At 38.2% G+C, this 15,116-nt stretch overlaps 1 non-coding gene across 1 annotated transcript; it reads left to right on the top strand.

Moving 5' to 3' along the window:
* The first annotated feature begins 13,389 nt into the window (after positions 1-13,389).
* Positions 13,390-13,492, top strand: LOC112919171 (U6 spliceosomal RNA). Its single transcript, XR_003234835.1, has one exon. It is a non-coding gene; the product is annotated as a U6 spliceosomal RNA (small nuclear RNA).
* The last annotated feature ends 1,624 nt before the right edge of the window (positions 13,493-15,116 follow it).

Here is a 15,116-nt window from a genome sequence, read left to right as displayed (position 1 = left end):
ATTATTCAGAAAGCAAGTTGACCACAAAATTGAACATTCAATTCCTTGCAGGAACAAAAATATCTTCCCTAGTGTGATGAGAACATAGCTATTATGAGTTGCTGCCTAGGCATTGACAGTATGACAACCCTGCTCACCACCCCTGGTCTGGACCTTGAGATAAGGACTGGAGCTTAGAATTCTTACCACGTGCTTCTGCTTTGCTTTTATCAGGGCACCTTTTAAAGTAACTACTTGGAGTTAAACCCAGGAAAAGTTAATGACCTCTGCCCCAACCACCTATTTAATAGGTGTTTGCTCCTCTGCCCTCTCTCTCCTTCCTGATGACTGGTGACTCAGGAGGAGGAAATGCCCTTCCCCAACCTCACTGTGTCCCCACCCTACTCTTGTTTCCGGGGCTTGTAAGTAGTAAATCTTTACTTCCTTTGTGTGGGTATAATGAGAGTGCATTTTCAATCCAAATGATCCTGGGGTTTTCATTTCTCCAGAGTGGGAGCTGGGATGCTGAGCGAGCCACCTGCCAATCCCTTATAGGTGGCTCTGGGCCTCCTCATTAAGCACGTCATATTCTGAATAATTTTAACTTAAACCAGTGACAGGCCCTCCAACACACCTAGTTTGCTTCATACAAATCTATTTGTTTTACTTTGATTCCAGTTTTATCTGCTGTGTCTCTGATCTAATTATTTCAATGATAAAAGAATATAAATGAGATATAACTGAAGGAGTTAGAGAGGGTAAAGAACAGTTGATTCTTGAACAATGCAGGGGATAAGAGCCCTAACCTTTTGCATAGAAAATCTGCACATAACTTTTGATTGCCCACAGTCTTAACTACTGATAACTTACTGTTTACCAGAAGCCTTATCAACAAAATACACAGGTGATAAACAGATATTTTGATTGTTATATGTATTATATACTGTATTCTTACAGGAAAGTAAGATAGGGAAGATAAGTGTTATTTAAAAAAAATCATAAGAGGGGCACCCAGGTGGCTCAGTGGTTGAGCTCAGGTCCTGATCCCAGGGTCCTGAGATTGAGGCCCACATCAGAATCCTCACAGGGAGCCTGCTTCTCCCTCTGCCTATGTCTCTGCCCTTCTCTGTGTCTCTGGTGAATAAATAAATACAATCTTTAAAAAAGAAAGAAAATCATAAGAGACTGGGGTGCCTGGGTGGGACAGTTGGTTAGGCATCTCTCTCTCTCTCAAAAGATTTTTTTTTAAAGATTATTTATTTTAAAGAGAGAGAGAGAGAGAATGTGTGCACATGAGCAGGGGGAGGGACAGAGGGAAAGGGAGACAGAGAATCTCAAACTGACTCCATGCTGAGCACTGAGCCCAATGCATGGGGCTTGTTCCCATGACCCAGAGATCATGACCTGAGCTGAAATCAAGAGTCCAGTGCTCAACCAACTGAGCCTTCCAGGATCCCCATAAATAAAATTAAAAAAAAATCATAAGATATTTACAGTACTGTATTTTTCTTTAAAGAGCCATGTATGAGTGGATTCACACAGTTCAAATCCATGTTGTTCAGGGTCAACTGTAGTTTTAATATTATATAATAATGGCTGTTTCTATTACTTAACTAAAAAACATTCATTATTAACAATTCATGAACTTCCTGAGGTAATATGGATAGCCCCTGGCCATTTAATCCAATCCCACTTAGATGACGTTATACCATAATCAGACATACGATCTTCCATGCTTCTATACATACTTGGGGACAAACAATTTTTAAATAGAAAACCAATGAGTCATCTTTACATTTTTCTTTATTTTTTAAGTACATTCTCACGTCCGTTGTGGAGCCCAACGTAGGCCTGAACTTACCTTGAGATCATGACCTGAGCTCAGATCAAGAGTCAGATGCTTAATCGACTGAGCCACCCAGGTGCCCCGAGTCATTCTACATATTAATGCGGAATATACTTCAGTTGTTTTAACAGTGACCAAATGACAATGACAATTTTTTTTATTTCTCTTTCACAGGAAAGCCTGGACTTATAGGAGGTCCAGGGAGTTGGTGTCTATGCCCTTTAGATCATCCAGGGACCCAAGTTCCTTTTCTGTTGTTGCTTCACCATCCCCTGTGTTGTCCTCCTCTGCATGTCAATTGTGCTGTCACATCTGCAGTGGAGAGCAATCTGGTTTCCTTGAAAGCCATGACTCAAAGATGCACACAATATTTATATTTATATGCCATTGGTCAGAAGTCAGTCATATGGACACGACTAGCTGCAGTTGAGGCTGGGAAGTGTTGTCTCTTGACAGATCAAGATAAAATTGAGGGACTTTTTATTACTAACAAAGGAAAAAGAAGGAAATAAATATTGGGGAGACAATTGGCAGTCTCTGCCATATTTTATTTACTTTAGATTTATGAAATCTATTCATCTATTCATCTATCCATCGAAAAGTACTCATTGAGAACCTGCAATACATGAAATACTTTTCTGTGCCTGGAAACACCATGGTGTGAGAAGCTTGCCCTCATATACACCATCTCTTACAGCAAGGAGTGCTGTCTCCAGGCTTTAGGATAGAGTCGTGGGCAGTTTCTCGGCAGTATGTCAAATCCCTTACTGAGACTAGAAAAATCTTCTCTGAGCTCCACTACACTGGACTAGGACTAACAATCCCTGTTCCCTGTGACTAAAACGTTTCCCAGGACACAGAACTTTCAGTGAGTGCTGTTCCTTAGTGCTACTTCCAAAGAGTAGTCTTGACAATATACATGGAAGAGTACAGGGACTGTTAAATATTTCCTGCAGTAATCTGCCCCTCTTATTTTCCCAGTCAGTGATTTTGGGGAAGTGTTTTTCTTGTGCAACCCACTGCCTGCTGCTTTTATCTCTTGTTCTCACTTTTTCTTTCTCCTCTCTCCCTAATTAGGGCTCCCTCCACTCAGCAGCACCCATGATTCTTTTCTCCCCCAAATCACATCTTTGCACCTCCTACCTTCCACGTTATGGCCCCTTTTCTCTCTATAGTTATGTGTAGTTTGTTCTCTCGGTCCTCATATTGATTTCCTGGGTGTTCAAAATCATTTGATAATATGATTATCAAATGGTCCTCCTGCTACTCCGTCATCTTAACTTAAGGCAGAGGGTCCTCCTCTACTCTGCCATCTTAACTTCTCCTCCCTAAATATTTCTTAATAAACAAACAAAAAAACATTCCCAGAAAAATTTTCTTCCCACATACCCGACTACATCCCATAGGTTCTTAGGAATTACAGAAAACGTGATATCTCAGAGAAATTGCATTCTTTTTATTTACCAGCTAGATATAAGGAATACTCATTTTGCAAAATAAAGGATACAGTATTATTAAGTCATACCATTAAATTTTATTAATGCTATTTTTAATAGTTGCTATTTTCTTTAATCTGAGTAAATTTTAATTTTGTAATTGCAAATGAGTTCAAATTAATCACAGAAGTCGTAAATTTATAAACAACACTGGAATATAACCACATGGAAAGTACAGACTATTCTCTTGGCAACATTCCCAATTATTTTTTATGGAATTATTTCTTCAAATTAAAATTGGACAGATGGAAACCAATCCCATTTATCTTGGAAATATTATTATAACCTGGAACCAGAATTTCCCTCAGTAAAATACTTAGGGGAATTTTGGAAATTTAATATTTTTTAAAGATTTTTATTTGTTTATTTGTTTGAGAGAGAGAGAGCCAGGGGAGGGGCAGAGGGAGAGGAAAGAATTTCAAGCGGACTCCTCACTGAGTGCCAAGCCCAACATAGGGCTTGAGCCTAGGATCCTGAGATCATGACTGAGCCAACATCAAAAGTTGAATTCTTAATGGACTGAGCCACCAAGGCATCCCTGGAAATTCAATTTTTAATATATGAAACCCTATAAGCTTCCCTTCCTTCAAATAATAGTAAAAACTGACTAACAAGCAAATAAGGGAAGCAGATTTTTTTTAAAGACTTTATTTGTTTATTCATGAGAGACACACACAGAGAGAGGCAGACACATAGGCAGAGGGAGAAGCAGGCTCCATGCAGGGAGCCTGATGTGGGACTTGATCCTGGGACTCCAGGATCATGCCCTGGGCCGAAGGCAAACACCAACTGCTGAGCCACCCAGGTGTCCCATGGGAAGCAGATATTAGAGTGGATTAGCCTAAGAGTTCAAATGTGTAACACTTAACTGCCAAGTTTCAGGGCTCAAATAAATTTTTAAGTATTTCATGATTAAAATGGAACAAAATTTTATTTTTAAAAGATTTTATTTATTTGACAAAGAGAGCACAAGCAGGGAGAAGTGGCAGAGGGAGAGGGAGAAGCCGACTCCCCACTGAGCACAGAGACTGATGTGGGGCTCAGTCTCAGGATCCTGGAATCATGACCTGAGCCCAAGGCAGATGCTTAACTGACTGAGCCACCCAGGTGCCCCTGGAACAAAAATTTTAAAACAAGCAAATGATATTTTTTTTCTAAAGGTTCTATCTATTTACTCATGAAAGACACAGAAAGAGAGTCAGAGACATAGGCAGACAGGGAGCCTGATGCAGGATTCAATCCCAGGATCATGCCCTGAGCCAAAGACAGATGCTCAACCACTGAGCCACCCAGGTGCACTAGGCAAATGATATTTATAGTACTTTAGGAATGGCCATTCAGATGTGAAAAGATTGTGTCATTCTGCTACACTTAAGTGAAATATAGTGGCTGATAAGTTTCATTGTAGAAACTGGGGGCACTTGAGTGGCTCAGTTGGTTGAGCCTTCAGCTGAGGTCATGATCCCAGGGTCCTGAGATTGAACCCCTGCATCAGGCTCCCTGCTGGGTGGGTAGTCTGCTTCTCCCTCTCCCTCTGCCTGCCATTCTCCCTGCTTGTGCTCTCTCCCTGTCAAATACATAAATAAAATATTTTTTAAAAATTTAACTAAAGAAATTATAAATCTGATAATAGGAACTGATCAAATGTTACTACCTAAAATATCTGAAATTTACTAAGAGGGTAAAAGTTTTTACCACAGGAAAAAAAACATGTGTTTTTTGGAACTACATGAGGTGATAGATGTTAACAAAACTTACTGTGGTAATCATTTCCCAACATATGTAAATAAAGGTATTATGCTCTACACTTCAAGTTTATACAATACCGTATGTCAATTATATACCAATAAAACTGAAAAAAAAATTAAAGTTACTACCTAAAAACTGCATACTTTCTCTTAGAAGAGCAAGATTTCTAAGAAAGCTGCCAACACATTTTGGGAAATTTGAAAGGCATGTTAGGATAATAATCCCTCTCAAAAAGTTCTTGAAAATATAATATTTGATATGATTCTAATTTAATTGCTTCATTACTTCTCATAATGAAAAATAATATTTGATGTTGAAAATAACTATATGGAAAGATTGCAGGTTTATTATCTTCAGACATATTACCTCCGAAATAGTTTTTTTTCTCTGCTTAGTGCTACCAAATTTAACAAGCTTATTTTTTGGCTAAAGACACTTTAATCTGTGAATGTTCTTTTTGTTCTCTTGGAGCATGTCTTTGCTTTTTTTTTATTATTATTATTTATTTATTTATTTTAGAGAGGAGGGAGTGGTAGAGAGAGAGAGAACCTTCAACTGGCTCTGAACTCATCATGAAGCTCCCATGGGGCTGAATCTCAGGACCCGAGCCAAAACCAAGAGTCAGAGGCCCAACCCACTGTACCACGCAGGCACTCTGAAGCATGTCTTTTTTTTTTTTCTTTGTTTTTTTTTTTAAGGATTTTATTTATTTGTTTGAGAGAGAGAGAGCAAGCATGAGAGCACAAGCAGTGGTTGGAGAGTGAACTGAGGCACAGAGGGAGAGGGAAAAGCAGGCTCACTGAGCAGGGAGCCTGATGCAGGCTCTATCCCATGACCCTGAGATCATGACCTGAGCAGAAGGCAGACACTTTAACCATCTGACCCACCCAGGTGCCCCAAGGCTTTCTTTCTATATGGAAGCAGATTTGATCAGTTCCCTCTCAATTTTAAGATTTTCTTTGCCTTTATGCTGACTTCTCTCTTGTCTGGTCTTTTTAATGATACCTGGTAATAATTTGATTCCTTCTCCTGTCATTATTTCAAGAGTGTGACTAACTTGCCCGCACTTTCTCTAAGTGTCCCTGCTTGCTCTTAGCTTCTCTCTTATTTCTTTATTTTTATTTATTTAATTTTAAAAAGATTTTATTTATTTATTCATAAGAGACACAGAGAGAGGCAGAGACATAGGCAGAGAGAGAAGGAGACTCCATGCAGGAAGCCTGATGCAGAACTCGATCCCAGGATCACACCCTGAGCCAAAGGCAGACACTCAACCACTGAGCCACCCAGGCGTGCCCCCATTTCTTTATTAAGGGACAAATCTGGACACAACTCTAAATATGATTTGACTCTTCAGTATATGCAGAGGGAAACCAGCTATTTTCCCCCTCAAGTGTAATTTAAATACAGTTTACCCAGGACATTTAGTGTCCAAAGAGACATGCTGTCCCTGCCATTTTGTATTTCCTATGGTCTCTTAGATTCCTTATGGTGGAAATTAAAGTACTTCACTTTGTGGCTTGAACTGTGAAGGGGTTTTAGGAGAGAATATTAATTATACCCTCAAGCGAGTTTATAACCAACTGTGAAGTGGCTGTAGAAATAAGGCAGACAAAGATGAAAATATCAGTTTTAAAGATATACATTTGTAAAGATGTACTGGAACGTGGCTTGGAATTTTGGACACATTGGATTTATTACGACTTTCCAAAATTGAATGTATGCACATCAAATTGGCCAGTAGGAGAGTTCCTGTGGAGGATAAGGAACTTACACATGAAGGAGGAGGAGAGAGGATGGATTCCTAGATTCAAATTATTGAGACAGAAAGAGAAGGGTCTGCTTATCTGCTTATGGCCTGTTCACCCACATTCACCGATTCAGTATGTTGCTTTTCCTCTGGTGACAAGTCATGATAGAGAAGGCAGGTTGAAGATGGAATTTTTTCCCCCATACTTTATCTTGTGAATGAATAGGCCCCTTTATGTAAACTTAATAAGTAGGAGGTAAGAATCCCCACCATTCCCTTCCTATCAGCCTCCATTTATTTTCATTTTCTTTCCACCTGTCCAGCAAAACTATCGAGCCTCATTAAGTGAAAACGCCAGAAGCCCTCTGCTCTCTCTCCAACCCCACTCCTCATATGCACCATTTGCCTGTATTCACCAGGATTGTGATCACTTTAATACTTTTATCACTGAACAATAGTCAAGTGAGCAGTTTGGCTGTCAGATACTATGTTTCATCTCAGATGCCAAAATGAACAAAACACAGACTCTGTTGTCAAGAGGTTCGATGAACATTCATCCAACATGTTTTATTTATGAATCGTTCTATTTAAGTCACTTGGTGTTGTCCTACTGGGATACTATTCTTAAATATTTAGACTTGTTTCACCATGTCACTTTTAGAAGATTACAAATCATACTCTGCAGGCAGAAGCTCCCCTATACTTGCATTTCTTCTTGCTAAGTTACTCTTGGTCCAGCTGTTCTTTGTACTTCTCTGGGGATTGGGTCAGTGACTTTTCTCTGTGGGATGTTCTCTGTAGGGAGTGGTTTAACTGTTTAGCTGTACATCGGATTCATGGCTCTTCTAGTTGCCAGGTGCTTTGTAGCTCAGGGGCATTGTTCTTTGGCTACCTTGTCTTTTCTGTGTCATATTTTTTGATTTATGTGTCTGGCTGGTCTCCTTTCATCCAAGGCCAGTCAGCGTGCTGTGTTTGGTTTGTATGTTGTATGTACACTCTCTTGTGAGTCTTGGTTTGTAATTACAAACAGCCCTGAAAAGCCTATCATTGGTTCTCGCATGACCTCACATTGGCTTTATCTTGACCCTTTGTTTTGCTTCTCCTCACTTTATTTTCTCTGGTCAGTTCACTTCATTAAGGCTTCTGTCCTTCTCATTTTAGTAGCATTGTCCTTGACTAGATTCCTATCTTTGTCTTTCATGCCTTTAATCCAGTAGTCAGATATGTGCTCTGAACTTACCCCTTCAGCAGAATTTACCATTTGACCAGTTGAAGTTCTTTCTGCTCTTTCTGGTTCTTATGACCAGCATTCTTAATTTATGATCTCCCTGACTGTCCATTCTCCATCTCTCTTGCTGCCTTCTCTTCCTCTGATCTCTGACCCTAAGGGCCAGCACAGTCTCTTGTACATTTTTTGGTTATGCCCTGCACACTTCCAGATTATGATACGATAGCATGTTCTCAGCAATTGTGCCACATGACAGTTCTGATATCCTAGGCTGTGAAGTGTGAAGTCAAACAGTGTTCATTCCTTCTTCCATTTGGTTTCTGTGGGACCTTGCAAAAATTTTCTCACTCTAAACTCAGATTCTTCAACTGCAATGTGGAGATGATGATAGTAACTTACACATGTTATTTTTGATAATTCAATGTACAAATACACATGGAATCCTTAGAAAGTGCATGGTTATCAGTGAGTGTTCTGTAAGTGTTAGATCTTACCTTTATTATTATATAAAGCTCGAGCTGGGTATTCTGTGAAAGCACTATACTAATGTGTCCACCTTCCATCTTCAAGTGAATTTTTTCAGAATCACACAAAAGAATATGAAAAGCAAGTAAAAAAATATGATCTCTAAATTGTGGATGGCGTCTGAAATTGGATGTAATTGCTAAAAGCTCAGATAAAATATTTGTGTTTCAGGAAGTCCCTTTGTCTTTCATTTCTGATATCTGTTTTTCGGAACAAAACATGTAAGAAGAGAATCAGATGTGTGGCCAATTTTCATTTCGTTGCTTCAGTAACAGGAAAATGTTTCCTCTGCCATAACAGAGGAAAATGCAGTCATTTTAAGATAATCAAAATGTCTGGTCTTTGAAATGACCTTAGGAAAGTGAAGTAAAAACATGTAAATGAAATACCCCTTCAAAAAGATGCAATTTTATAAAAATAATAAAGGGTATGTGGATGGCATTTCTTAATTATATGTTCAAAGAAAGTAGTTCCTGGTAATTTATCCATCATCCTCTATTTTCTTTGAATAGCTTGTAATCTAGGCTATTTCAAATTTGCCTTCAGTAATTACCTTCATTTCTTATATGCTTGTTTTGTCCTTTGTGAAACAAATGTACATGCTTATTATTAAAGCACAGGAAACTACAGAAAATAAGGGAAGTAACATGGTGAACAATTTCCATTATACCTTGATATTCATTTCTCCATCATGGAGATACTTTTGTTGAGTTTGCCATAAAATTCATTTAATGTAAGATTAAAATGGTTATTGATTTTGTAAATAAATGTGTTACAATTCAATAGTTTTAAATTATTCATCACATTTAATCAAGTATTCTGTTTTTAAAAAATTCAGGTTCTACTGCGTTGATTAAAACTCAATCATTGTCCTGAGAAAATTCACCCAAATAACTGGCACCCTTAGCCAAAATACCTCCCGCTATGTGATCTTTTTGAACTATCAGACAGGTTATTAGATTGGATAGTAATTACGCAGGGATACTATTGGGATGGGAGACTTGCTGCTTTTTATTCAATATAATGACTGCTGGCACAACCAAACAATTATTATCATTATTGTATTATGACACGATATACATATATAATATTGTGCAATGCTCTGTGATCTTTTGGATTAAATATTTTGGATAAATGTGAAGAGTATAAATATAGGATAAATATAGGATAGAAATGATAAGCTTGTGATTCTAGTTGTCAGTCACGAGTGCTCATGTTTCTCTCACTTTATACATTTGTTTTAAGATTTATTTATTCATGAGAGACACACACAGAGAGGCAGAGACCCAAGAAGAGGGAGAGGCAGGCTCCCCACAAGGAGCCCGATGTGAGACTCAATCCTGGACCCCAGGATCACACCCTGAGCCGAAGGTAGACACTCAACCGCTGAGCCACCCACGCGTCCCTTTTCTCAATTTATACATAGCAGGGCATTTCTTGATCTTAATCTATATCTTTCTCTCACCCTATTGCAAGCTACTACTTGCCTTGAACTACTAGGAAAATTTCATTGACTTCTCTCCTAATCCCCTTTTGCTCACTTTACCATTAAAAGAGCACATTACTTCTGTTAGCACATAGAAACATTCAATGGCCTCCAATTATTCTTATCCCAAATATTCACCATACCCTGCAAGATCTTGCTTATTTTGCTCTCTTCATCTCTCTCTCTCTCTCTCTCTCTCTTTTTGAAGATTTTATTTATTTATTCATGAGAGACACAGAAGGAGAGGCAGAGACATAGGCAGAGGGAGAAGCAGGCTTCCTGCGGGGGAGCCGGATGCAGGACTCGATCCCAGGACCCTGGGATCATGATCTGAGTTGAGGGCAGATGCTCAACCACTGAGCCACCCAGGCATCCCTGCCCTCTTCATCTCTTGAGAAGTTTCTCCCACCCCCTGTATCTCATAGACAAAAGTTCTTCCTTACATGGGCCAAGATGGTTTCTGCCATGGAGAATTCCTACATGCTGCTCTGATACACTCTGAAGGCCATTTGACCCTCTATATCCAGCTAACTCTTACTCGCCCTGATGTATTGGTCTCCTTTTGGAGAATCCTTCAGTCAGAGTCCCAGCACCTGAGCTCTCCTAGCCTCCTTTACTTATTCATGGTAGCAGTTATCCTTGTAATAATTTTAAAACTAGTTGTGTCTTTGGCAGTTTACTGTCAGTTATATTCTATTGATCACAAGCTCAATGAGGGAAAAAATATATATACTTTTCATTTCAGTGAAAGCCCTCAATAAGTATTTGCTGAATGAATAAAGGAATGAAAATATAAACCATAAGAAAAATGTTCTTTTTAAAGACTTTATTTATGGGGCACCTGGATGGCTCAGTGGTTGAGTGCCTGCCTTTGACTCAGTTCGTGATCCCAGGGTCCTGGGATCGAGTCCCGCATCAGGCTCCCCATAAGGACCTTGCTTCTCCCTCTGCCTATGCCTCTGTCTCTCTTTGTGTGTCTCTCATGAATAAATAAATAAAATCTTCAAAAATAAAGACTTTATTTATTTGAGGAAAATGGTCCAGCAGATTCCTTGCTGAGCTTGGAGCCCAGCCGGGGGCTCAATCTCACAACCCTGCAATCATGACCTGAACAGAAATCAAGAGTGGGATGCTTAGCTGACTCAACCACCCAGGTGCCCCAGAAAAAGGTTCTTCAAGCAGTAGTGGAAAAGGAGGTGGGCGGGGGGTTGGGGTGACTGGGTGATGGCACTGAGGGGGGCACTTGGCGGGATGAGCACTGGGTGTTATGTTAAATGTTGGCAAATTGAACTCCAATAAAAAAAATTAAAAAAAGAAAAAAAAAGAAAAAGGTTCTTTTTAAAGTATGTTCAAGCATTGGCCTCAGAGACAATATTATCTGTCCCATATTCATGAATTTAGCCATAGCTAGAAAGTTTAACTGACTGGGACTCTATAGGTCTTAGAGTTTCATGAATATTTTCTCAGCAGGGGGCACGACTGACAATGAGAGGTTTTCTAGGAGAGCCTGTGCTAACCATTATATATTGTAAGATAGTAAAAACAACAGAAGGGAGGAGTTACATATTTGTTCAAATATAATTGAAGTTAAATAGATACTTGTTCTGAATACTGTTTTCATGAAGTGTCTTTTTGAAGTTTAAAAAGTGTAGAAAATTTCCCAATATTAAAAAAAAAGATTATGACAGTAGTACTAAGGACTGTTGACTTGCAATTTTGAATTTTTAAAATAGTTATTTTAGAAGCCTGCATTTATCCTTTTAAAATTACCAGCTATTTTTGTCATGAAACTGATTTTATCCAACAACCAAATAATTCTTTGACTTAGTTGTTAACAACTCAATCCACATAAAATGGCTACGGATCCTGTCCAAATTGGGAACATGGCAAAAGGCCATTTCTTAATTGAGAATATGACTTTTCTAATAAAATACTGACACTCTAACAGACCAGCTTTAAAACATAATGTAGAATCATGATTACTTTAATCAGGATTTTTGTCAATGATAATTCTTTCCCTCTCCCTTAGGGGCTTATATCCAATGTATTTAGGTTCTAGACAAGGGGGATATATATATGTAGCATGAAAAAAATATGGTCACATCATTATTACTTGCCTCACCTTCTGTCCCCAGCTGATAATTACATCTCTATTTTTACTGGTGGAGATTCTTATAATCAGAATTATTACAACTACAGAAGACAGATCCGCACAGGAGTTTCAATGTTCAGAAGCTAAAATTAGTTTCTCATTTCTTTTTTTTTTTTTTTTTTTTAGTTTCTCATTTCTTAGTTTCATTTTGATTCTGCCATTTCCATAAAGACTTCAGTAATTAAATGGAAATACTTTTGGATATCAACTACATACAATATTTGCATCTCTGGAGGTCAATTAGTATATACAATGAAAATGGGAGGGAGGAAGAACATGAGGGAATGGTTGATTCTTTTTTTAAAATTTTTTTTTGGTGGAGGCTTTCCTCATTTTCACAGTATTTTTTTTTAAGATTTTATTTATTTATTCATGAGAGACACACAGAGAGAGGCAGAGACACAGGCAGAGGGAGAAGCAGGCTCCATGCAGGGAGCCCGACACGGGACTTGATCCCGGGACCCTGAGCTGAAGACGTTCAACCGCTGAGCCACCCAGGCGTTCCTTCACAGTATTTTTATATGGAAAGAGAGAGAGGGAAAGTCAGCTCCTAAAAATACGCTTTTATACAATCAAGTTTTGGAGAATCAGGAAGATAAAAGATCTTAAAAGTTGTTTTCAAGTACAAAATATATATACCTTCTTTGCTAAGTAGGTGTAAACTTTGTGGTATCACAGTACAATACTTTTCATAAGGTAGCTATATTTTTCTGACCTCTATGTTAGTTCTCTTTAATCAACATTTGAAAAATTTGGGGACTTCATGTGCAGTGATCATACATGTGGGTAAAGGATGAGTCAATGGCTCACAATTTGCAGTGAAGTTGCACAACCTCTTGGACTTAAGCAGTGGTCACTTTGTTTAGGCAGCATTTGTGTCAAAGAACCCTCTAGAAACAGAATATTCACAGAAGGAAACGATAAAACAAAGTACCCTTTAGTGTTTTGGTGTATCTGGTGAAAATCTAATTGTCTTTTGCTTGTTTCAAAGCTCTAAGTTAGATTTTCGGTGCCAGAATACACAAAATCTAAGTTAAGGACAGCAAATAAATGCTTACAATTGTTTTTGTTCTGGTACTTAGACCTTTTTCCTTGAGGTTATCTAATCATTAAGATATTTTAACTTAATAGATATTTCTCAGTTCATATATCACATAGGAATCAAAGCAAACAGACCTGTCCTAGATTCGGCAGCACATTTACTAAAATTGGAACGATACAGAGATTACATAGCCCCTGAACAAGGATGACACAAAAAGCAATGTGGACCTAAAACCATAAATGCTGACGAGAATCACAAAAAGATATCCTTAAAATCTGAAAGCAAAACAGAAGATAGGAACTATCGAAAGTAGCATAGCTTATCACAAAAATAAAAGAATTTGTCTCTATCCAAGTTTCTCAACTCCTGCGCTATTTGAACAACTCATTTTTTGTTGGGTGACAATCTTGTGCATTGTGAGATGTTTTGCAGAATCCCTGGCCTCTAACCACTAGATACCAGTACTACACATCCTCCCCAGTTTGTGACAACCAAAAATGTCTCCATTCTTTGCCAAATATCCCTGAGGGGAAGAAGGCAAAATCATTCCCTCTCACTGTTTGGGAATCATTGATGTAGCCAAAAGCTTGGCAATTTGTGCATATACAGGTGTATTTGGCAGATTTTTTAGGAGAAGGATTGCTAGATCAAGGGGATGTAGAACAGTGCCTGATGCTTCATAGTGACACAGAAAGGTGAATGGTCAAACCCTGATTTTTTCTGCCAAATTGATAGGTGGAGGAAAATGCCCCTGTGTTGATTTCTTTTGTAGATTCAAACTTATTTTGACAGGACAATTTTTTACTTATTCTGTTGTCAAGGGGACTGCTTTAACAGCATTTGTTACTTCTTTAAAGTCCTGCTTCTCGAACTTGGTCATTGTTTAGACAATTTAAGGAAAGGACAAAAGTTATTTTGGTCTCCCTCTGTGGGTTTTGATTAATTTTACTAGGCAGTTATTTAAAATAGATTCAAATAAATATATTTTAAAAAGCATATCTGTAGCTAACATCTTCTATGCAGCTATAAAAAAATGAAGTAATCAGTGTATAAATTAAATAATAACAGAACAATCAAACTAAAATGTTTAAATTAACAATGCTAATTTAATGTGGCCATTGATATACCGTGAACATTTAATCACCGCAGACAATATGACTATGGAACTGCTTGTTAAGGATGATACTTATCAGTTTTCCTTTGCCTTTCCTACTGAGTGCCGCAGCATGTGGCAATCTGCCCTCCATTGCTAAGCTACTCTACCACCTTAGGCCTCATGAAAAGATCCAGAGAAGCATGTGGCCTTCTTTTTTAGTACAAAATTAACATTTATGTATACATCCTTTCTTCTCAGAACCCCCTTCCTCCCCTTGTAGAAGCATTTCTGGAAGCCTTGTCCCCTTGGCCCAGGGATGTGTAACCCCTCCTGGCCATCTGCTCTTCAGAGGGGAACTCATTCTCACCTGTGCAATTGTATTTGAATCTTTCTTTCAAGAAGTGACAGTACTGGTGGCCAAGAGTTTTCCTTTCCCATCAAATAATCAAAATTACCAATTGTGTTTTTCAATTGTGACTCTATTTTGACTATTACTATAAAGTATCTATTAATGTGGTCATGACTGTATTTAAAATGGCCTTGGATATTTATGCCTAATTAATAAAGGATACTGGAATAATATTTAAGAAGCAGTAATAAAGCTTCAAGCTATTGATGTTTACATTGTTATAAGCATCAATATCACTCCCTTTTATCTTTTCTTTGATCATCATATGTTTCTGGCTTTAAGTTTTAGTATCTGTTCACATTTAACTTTTTTATTGTGTTAATTTAATGATAATGAAAAATATCAGGAACAACTAGAA

This window comes from Vulpes vulpes, chromosome X (assembly GCF_048418805.1).
Source record: "Vulpes vulpes isolate BD-2025 chromosome X, VulVul3, whole genome shotgun sequence".
NCBI classification, from domain to species: Eukaryota; Metazoa; Chordata; class Mammalia; order Carnivora; family Canidae; genus Vulpes; species Vulpes vulpes.
This window is presented reverse-complemented; position numbering and strand designations above follow the sequence as displayed.